Below are 7,500 nucleotides of genomic sequence, written 5' to 3'. Positions count from 1 at the left end.
TATCTTATCTTTTATATATATATATATATATATATATATATATATGTGCAGGCGAAAAAGGGATGAAAATTAATTTGAATGCATTTTTACGAGAGAATACATCTTCAGATTCTTTTATTTTTCTTTTTTCTTTTCTTATTCTATATATATATATATATATATTTTTTTTTTTAATTATTATTATTATTTTTTTGTTTATTATTATTTTTTTTTTATCATTACAGATATATATATATATATATAGAATAAAAAAAAAGAGAAGAAAATATATATACTTCTTTCCTTTTTTAATTTTTCTTTTGACAAAATTAAGAATGAAGACAGAAAGAAAGAGAGAGAGAGAGAGAAAGAAAGAGATAGAGAGAGAGAGAGAGAGAGAGAGAGAGAGAGAGAGAGAAAGAAAGAGATAGAGAGAGAGAGAGAGAGAGAGAGAGAGAGAGAGAAAAAGTAAATGAAATCATTTACACAATGACGTTTATAATCGGTCAGAAGTTAGAACATCCTGATGACCCGAGGATCAATGAGAATGATCAACATCGAATCCATTGATCCATATTCATGCCGATTCATGAGACCCGGGGCAGAGGAAGAGCGAAGAGAGACTCATGTGTTTTGACTTAGCCTCGAGCATCGAGCAGCTTATTTGCATGAATGTAACGATGATGTTGCGATGTGCGCACCGAACAGTGTCATAGAGGTCATTGCAAACAATTCCATGTGTGGGAAAGACCGATGCCGAACTCATGTCAGGAATGAAACCATCCTGTACCGTTCTGCACAACGCAAAAAAAATTTTCTTCTCTTCCTTCTTCTCTCTAAGAAAGAAAGAGAGAAAGAAAGAGAGAGAGAGAGAGAGAGAGAGAGAGAGAGAGAGAGAGAGAAAGAGATTTTCTTATCATCGTTATATTATTTATGTTTTATTTTAATTTATTGCGGATTTTTCTTTTTTTCTCTTTTCGTTTCTATCCTTCTTTTTTTTTCTCTTCTTTCCTACATCGAAAGAAACATCTTCTCGAAGCATATCTTTTCATTAGTCAACATATTTTTCGTTTCTCATTATTTACTTATTTCATTTTATTTTTCATATAATTTTTGTTCTCCCTTCCCCTCCTCCCCTATCCCCGGTTTTTCGTACGACTCAAAATGATCTGCAATTAAAATCGAAAAAAAATTTCTTAGTTATATCTTTTATCGCAAAGTTTTGCTAAAGAAAGAACGAATATATAATATATAATATATGTGCGTGTGTGTGTGTGCGTGTGAAATAAAACGATGCTTTTTTTTTTATTTCTTTTCTTTTGCTTTTTATTATTTTGTCTTCTTCCAAACGTCTCAATCTTTATAGCGACAGTAAAACAACAGTGAAGATTATTTCTACATTTATTATGTCTCCTTTCGCGCTCGCCCGAGAGAAAGAGAGAGAGAGAGAGAGAGAGAGAGAGAATTGTAGAAAAAAGAAGAGAAAAAAGGTGGCAAAAAAAGAAAAAAAAAAAAAAAAAAAAAAAAAGAAGAAGAAAAAGGTAAAAATAAATAAATAAATGCAACTGTAAGCGACTATCTCGGTCCGATGAACGTATCTTCATACAAGAGTTTCTCCCGTTAAAAACTCACGTACCGACGGTTTAATGACGTTTAACAGCGATTTCAGATAGAATACGGTCACGCAGGTACTCGCATGTTAAGCCGTTATGTGGTACGACAATACAATTCCCACGTATCGTAATCGAATTGAAATCGAATCGTTGTCGTAAGAAATTCTTTTTTTCTTTTGTCTTTTTTTTTTCTCTTTTTTTTTTTCTTTTCTTGTTCTTTTTCTTTTTCCTCTTTTTTTTTTTTTTTTTTTTTTTTTTTTTTTTTTTTTCCGCTTTCGATTGAAATCACTCTTTCCTATAATTCACTCTATCACCAAATACGCTTTTAATTTAATGACGAAATTTTATATCACAAAAAATATTCACGATGATCGAAATAAAAAGAAATTTCTTTTTATCGATCGAATGAAAAAGAAAAAGAGAAAAAGAAAGAGAGAAGAAAGTGTGCAACATTTTCTAATACGAGATAAATCTCTTTATCGATGATCGATAATATAAATAATAATAATAATAATAATAATAATTATTATTATTATTATTATTATTATCAAAAATAATGAAACTTGAAATTAGTTGTAATTCATTGCAATGAATGCACGAACTATGAAGTCCCTAACGATCAACAAATTATCTGAGAATCTCATCTTACGATCTAAACGATTTGACTGTATGATAACATAATAAGCAATCACATAACTCGAGCATAAGAATAATAAAGATATGTTGTATTAATCGAATGATTATATATACATACATACATACATACATACATACATATATATATATATATATACATATATTATAAAAAATATCTTAAAATATCCCATATTATATAATATGAAGAAGATAAATGTAAGGATTAACGTAATTATTAATGATTTACGTGTTTTAAAACAATAAATAGGAACGTTCCTGCTTTCTTTTTTTCTTTTTCTTTTTTTTTTTTTTTTTTTCTAACGATCTAACGCTAAATCCAACATTTCTATTTTTTCCTCTAACCAATCCAATATAATATAAATACATATAACTTTTCAATTATTTCCTATAACATATATATATATATATATATATATAACAATCTATTATCAACACAAGTGTATTAAAAAAGAAGAAGAAGAAGAAGAAAAGAAAAAGAAAAGAGAAGAAAGGAAAAATAAATAAATAAATAAATACAAATAAATTTATTCGAGAAAATTTTTCATAATAATTAATAATGTATATTACGTATTGGATAAACTAGATAACGATATAGATTAATTAATTTCCTATCAATCCGTTTAGTTATTCTTTAGTTAAACATAAACGAGTACCACCATTTCTCGCGATAAAAGTTGCATGCTCTCCCGTTCTTCCTTCCTTTTCTTTTTTTTTCTCCTCCACCTCCTCCTCTTCCTCATCCTCCTCCTCTTTTCTCTTTTCTTCCTTTTTTTTTTTTTTCAACGGATAATCGTTAAAACAGGTGTCCCCAACGAGCGTGGGAGAAGAGAGTCGAGCAGCTCCCGGCGTTACTCCCAAGCCATTACTATAACGAACGCGGCAAAGTATCGTCGTCATGGCGACACCGTAGAGAAACACACGTGGGGTAGTAAGCTATGTCTCTCTCTCTCTCTCTCTCTCTCTCTCTCTCTCTCTCTCTCTCTCTCTCTCTTTCTCCTACCTCTCTCCCTTTCACTCCTCTTTACCTCCTCCTTCTCCTCTTCCTCCTTCTCCTCTTTCTCCTTCTCCTCTTCCTCCTCCTTTGCTTCCTCTTTTACCTCTCTCTCTCTCTCTCTCTCTTCTCTGTTTCACTCACTCCCTCCCTCCCTCTTTCTCTATCTGTCTATCTGTCTGTCTTTTCTCTCTCTCTCTCTCTTTATCGCGTCCAACAGCACAAGCCACCCTTTTCCGCCCTTCTTCGACCTCCTTCGACCTACGAACGTTCTCCGCAACTTGACTATCTCCGGAGTTGTGTGTGGCGTTTTGTGTTGTCGGACTCGTCCTCCTCCCATCTATCTATGTATCTATCTATCTCTATCTATCTATCCATCTATCTATCTATCTATCTATATATATATATATATATATATATATATATATATATCTTACTCACTCTCGTTTACTCTCTCTCTCTCTCTTTCTTTCTTTCTCTCGCTCATATTTCCTCTTATTCTCTTTCTCTCTCTCTCTCTCTCTCTCTCTCTCTCTCTCTCTTTCTTCCTCTCTTTCTCTCTCTCTCTCTCTCTCTCTCTCTCTCTTTCTCTTCTACGTTTGTGAATTAAACCCCGAATGAGCCAGGCACACCGTTACCATGGACACCAAGCTATGGTTGCCATCGCGATACCAGGCACAACATGAAATCACTTTGACGATTTGTTTAGGGTGGCCATTGATGCCACATCACAGAATCAATTTCACTTACATACAAAATGTATTGTATGCATGTATATATTTACATATGTTCGCGCACATAAGCATGATTCTTATATTCTCTCTCTCTCTCTCTCTCTCTCTCTTTCGATTTTCTCTCTCTTATTCTTTTCTAAGTTCATTCTTCATATACTTAATTTATACACATACGTACACATACACACACACACACACACACACACACACACACATATATATATATATAGACGTGCATACGCATGTATTTACATACATAAGTACATTATATGTATATCACAATTTTTTTAGCTTTGTCATTGTTCATTCGAACGAATGTTATATATTATTTGGTACTCTTGAAAAATGATTTTTATTTCTTGGAATGTTTCATAATCATACGCATATATATATGTCCGATGCATTAATATTGACAGGAAATGAATAGTATATCATAAATTCGTTTATTCGTTTATTCGTATATACGTATATTCATATATTCGTATATTCATTCGTTTTTACATTACATTAACCTTCCCTTGTTCTTTCATTTCTACCTTTTGCCTTTGTTCTAATTTGTCTTCTCGTCTTTTCGAGAACAGTGTTGACTGGATTACGAACGACGTCCATTAACTTACTACGTCGATCCATATCTCTCTTGTCTTCAAGGAACCTTCGAGATCGAAGAAGAAACACAATTAAATCATTCGGGATAACGAAAGTTTTCTTTTTATTTGCCAATCAATTAATATAATTCAAAATAAATTATCCGATAAATTTTCTTTCCTCCTTTCATACAGAATATTTGTACAATAATATAATTTAATATATAATAATTAAATATAATTTTATATATATATATATATATATATATATATATATATATATATAGAATTCACTCCATTATAAAAATAGTATTAATAAGAGAAATGTTTAAATATTAAATATAAAAGATAATGTTATTTCATAATGACATACAAAAAATAATTGTCAATTAAATTAAATGTTTTTCCTATCAAAAGACTTTAATTCATGATTTTCATATGAAAAAGAAAAAAAAAAAAAAAGAAACAACATCACTTCTCTTTCTTTTTGTTATATATTTTTATTATAAAATATATGAAAAATAATATTTAATGATTTTATATTATTAATCTCTCTCTCTCTCTCTCTCTCTCTCTCTCTCTCTCTCTCTCTCTCTCTCTCTCTCTCTCTCTCTCTCTCTTCCTCAAGAGAGATTTCTCAGGACGCTTCTTCTTCTCACTGACCGAGCGCACTTTCGATTATACACGAGACTCAAGTAAGAAAGAAAAAGAGATAGGGAGAAAAAGAGAAGGTATAAGAGAGACAGAAAGAGAGAGAGAGAGAGAGAGAGAGAGAGAGAGAGAGAGAGAGAGAAAGAGAATACACGCAAGAGGCATTTTACTTGACTTTCCAAGTCGCGTATATATGGAATACGTAGTGTATCGGTAGGCGACACCTACTGCGGAGGAGATAGAGACGTAGTTGAGTTGAACACACGCGTTTACTTATAAAACTTACTTACTCACACTAATGCAAAACCTAGAAGAACACGTCGCGCGAAGAGACGGTTACGTGATCCGCGATTGTTATGTAAATATGGCTACCCGCTTACGCCCAGGGACGCAAAACGTAATTTTTTTCGTTTCGTTACTTACACACGTCGAATGATTTAAATATGTTACTCAGTATACTACGATATATATATTCTTTCTTTATTTCTTTTACTTTCCTTTTTCTCGTTTCATCTCGTTCATTTCCATTTTCCCTTTATTTTTCTTTTTCTTTTTTTCCCTCTTCTTCCTCCTTCTCCTCCTCCTCCTCCTTCTCCATTTTCATCACCTTCTCGCGATCATAATCCAATCGTGATCGTTTGATCGATATTAATTTGAAAGTCGATTGCATAACGTATTTTAATTCTAAAATAAATACAACGTCGATAGAAATTAAACGTACACAATTATAATTCCACACCGTCTGTGGTTATTAATCATTGACAATTAATTTTATTATAACGTTATTCAACTGTCTAATTATATCATTAACATTTGAAGTATACATATATATATATATATATATGTATATATATATATATATATATATATATATGTATATCATACGTCCATTAGCAAATATATTAATTAAACTCTAATAAAGTTTAAACTTTCCCTAAAATTAATTGCGTCGATCTATGAAATAATCTCGATCCGTTAAATTTCCGAGAATAATAATAGTATCGATATGTGTAACACACACACACACACACACACACACACATACACACGCGCATACAACATATATATCCACCCACAACGTACAAGAATCTAAAGTTTCACATACACGAACACGAATACAAAGACACACATACATGTAAACATATCTATCTGTGTATGTATACGTATATGTATATACGTAACCTGTAATACGATGCACCTACCGCATCGGGATTTTCGCAATCGTGCAACGTAATAAATTATAAACGTTGGAGCGCCCTTAAATCTTATTGGCTTGCGCACTTGATCATTAACCGAGGCGCATCTACCGCGCACGGGCTTCAATCTGTTCCTTCCACTTTCACTCGCGCCACGTGATCTCTTTGCTTTTTCTTTTTTCCAACGTCTATAAGAAACACAACAGACTGAAATTCGCCTATCCTATAAGATTATTAAGAATTCATTTTATCCTCTTATTCAGTCAATGTTATTATAAAGATATTAATTAATTATCAAAAAAGGAGAAGACAAGAGAATAGAGAAAAAGGAAAAATAGTATTACGAATAATAATACTCCATGATATTTTATCTAATAACTCGTCTAATTTTATCTAATAACAATTTACTTTCCATTATTCATTAGAGACAGACAGACAGACAGACAGAGAGAGAGAGATTACTGTAATAATAATAATAATAATAATAATAATAATAATAATAATAATATTAATAATAATAATAATAATAATAATAATAATAATAATAATAATAATAATAATAATAATAATAATAATAATAATAATAATATTCAATATTCATAATATTCATTGGTAGACAAGAATTATTGAAATTAGAATTTGCGACGAAAGAAAAAGGATTAACGAGAAAAAGAGAGAGAGAGAGAGAGAGGGGGAAGTAAATGAAAAAAAAAAATATATATATATATATATATATATAATATATCGAAAAGAAAGTAATACGAGTGTATACATTGTGAGTTTAATACGTTGTCCATAAGAAGAGCGCAGCCCTGCCGAAACAATCGCGTTTAGAAACAAGAGCGCACCGATAGATAGGAACAATGCATACTTACGTCGCATTTATTCTCGTTTGACGACTTTATGCATTTCGACGAGGACTTTTTTGCGGATAATAGAAGCAGAGGGAAAAAAAAAGAAAAAGAAAAAAAAAATAGGAAAAAAGAAAACAGAAAAAAGAAAAAAAAAAAAAAGGAAAAAAAAGACGTTCGCTTCCCGATAACGATAAACGTGCCGAGCTGATATCGCCGTTACTTTGACTCTCTCTCTCTCTCT

General features: G+C 31.3%; 1 long non-coding RNA gene across 1 annotated transcript in view; it reads left to right on the top strand.

Annotated features, from left to right (window-relative positions):
• The window catches only part of LOC124950479, a 7,206-nt gene extending 2,449 nt beyond the window's left edge, over positions 1–4,757 (top strand). The window contains exon 3 of the long non-coding RNA XR_007101375.1: positions 4,556–4,757. This is a non-coding gene — a long non-coding RNA (uncharacterized LOC124950479). The remainder of the gene's footprint in view (positions 1–4,555) is intronic.
• The last annotated feature ends 2,743 nt before the right edge of the window (positions 4,758–7,500 follow it).

The sequence above is a fragment of the Vespa velutina genome, chromosome 1 (assembly GCF_912470025.1).
Source record: "Vespa velutina chromosome 1, iVesVel2.1, whole genome shotgun sequence".
Lineage (NCBI taxonomy): Eukaryota > Metazoa > Arthropoda > Insecta > Hymenoptera > Vespidae > Vespa > Vespa velutina.
Note: the sequence above shows the minus strand (reverse complement) of the source record. Positions and strands in the feature narration are given on the sequence as shown.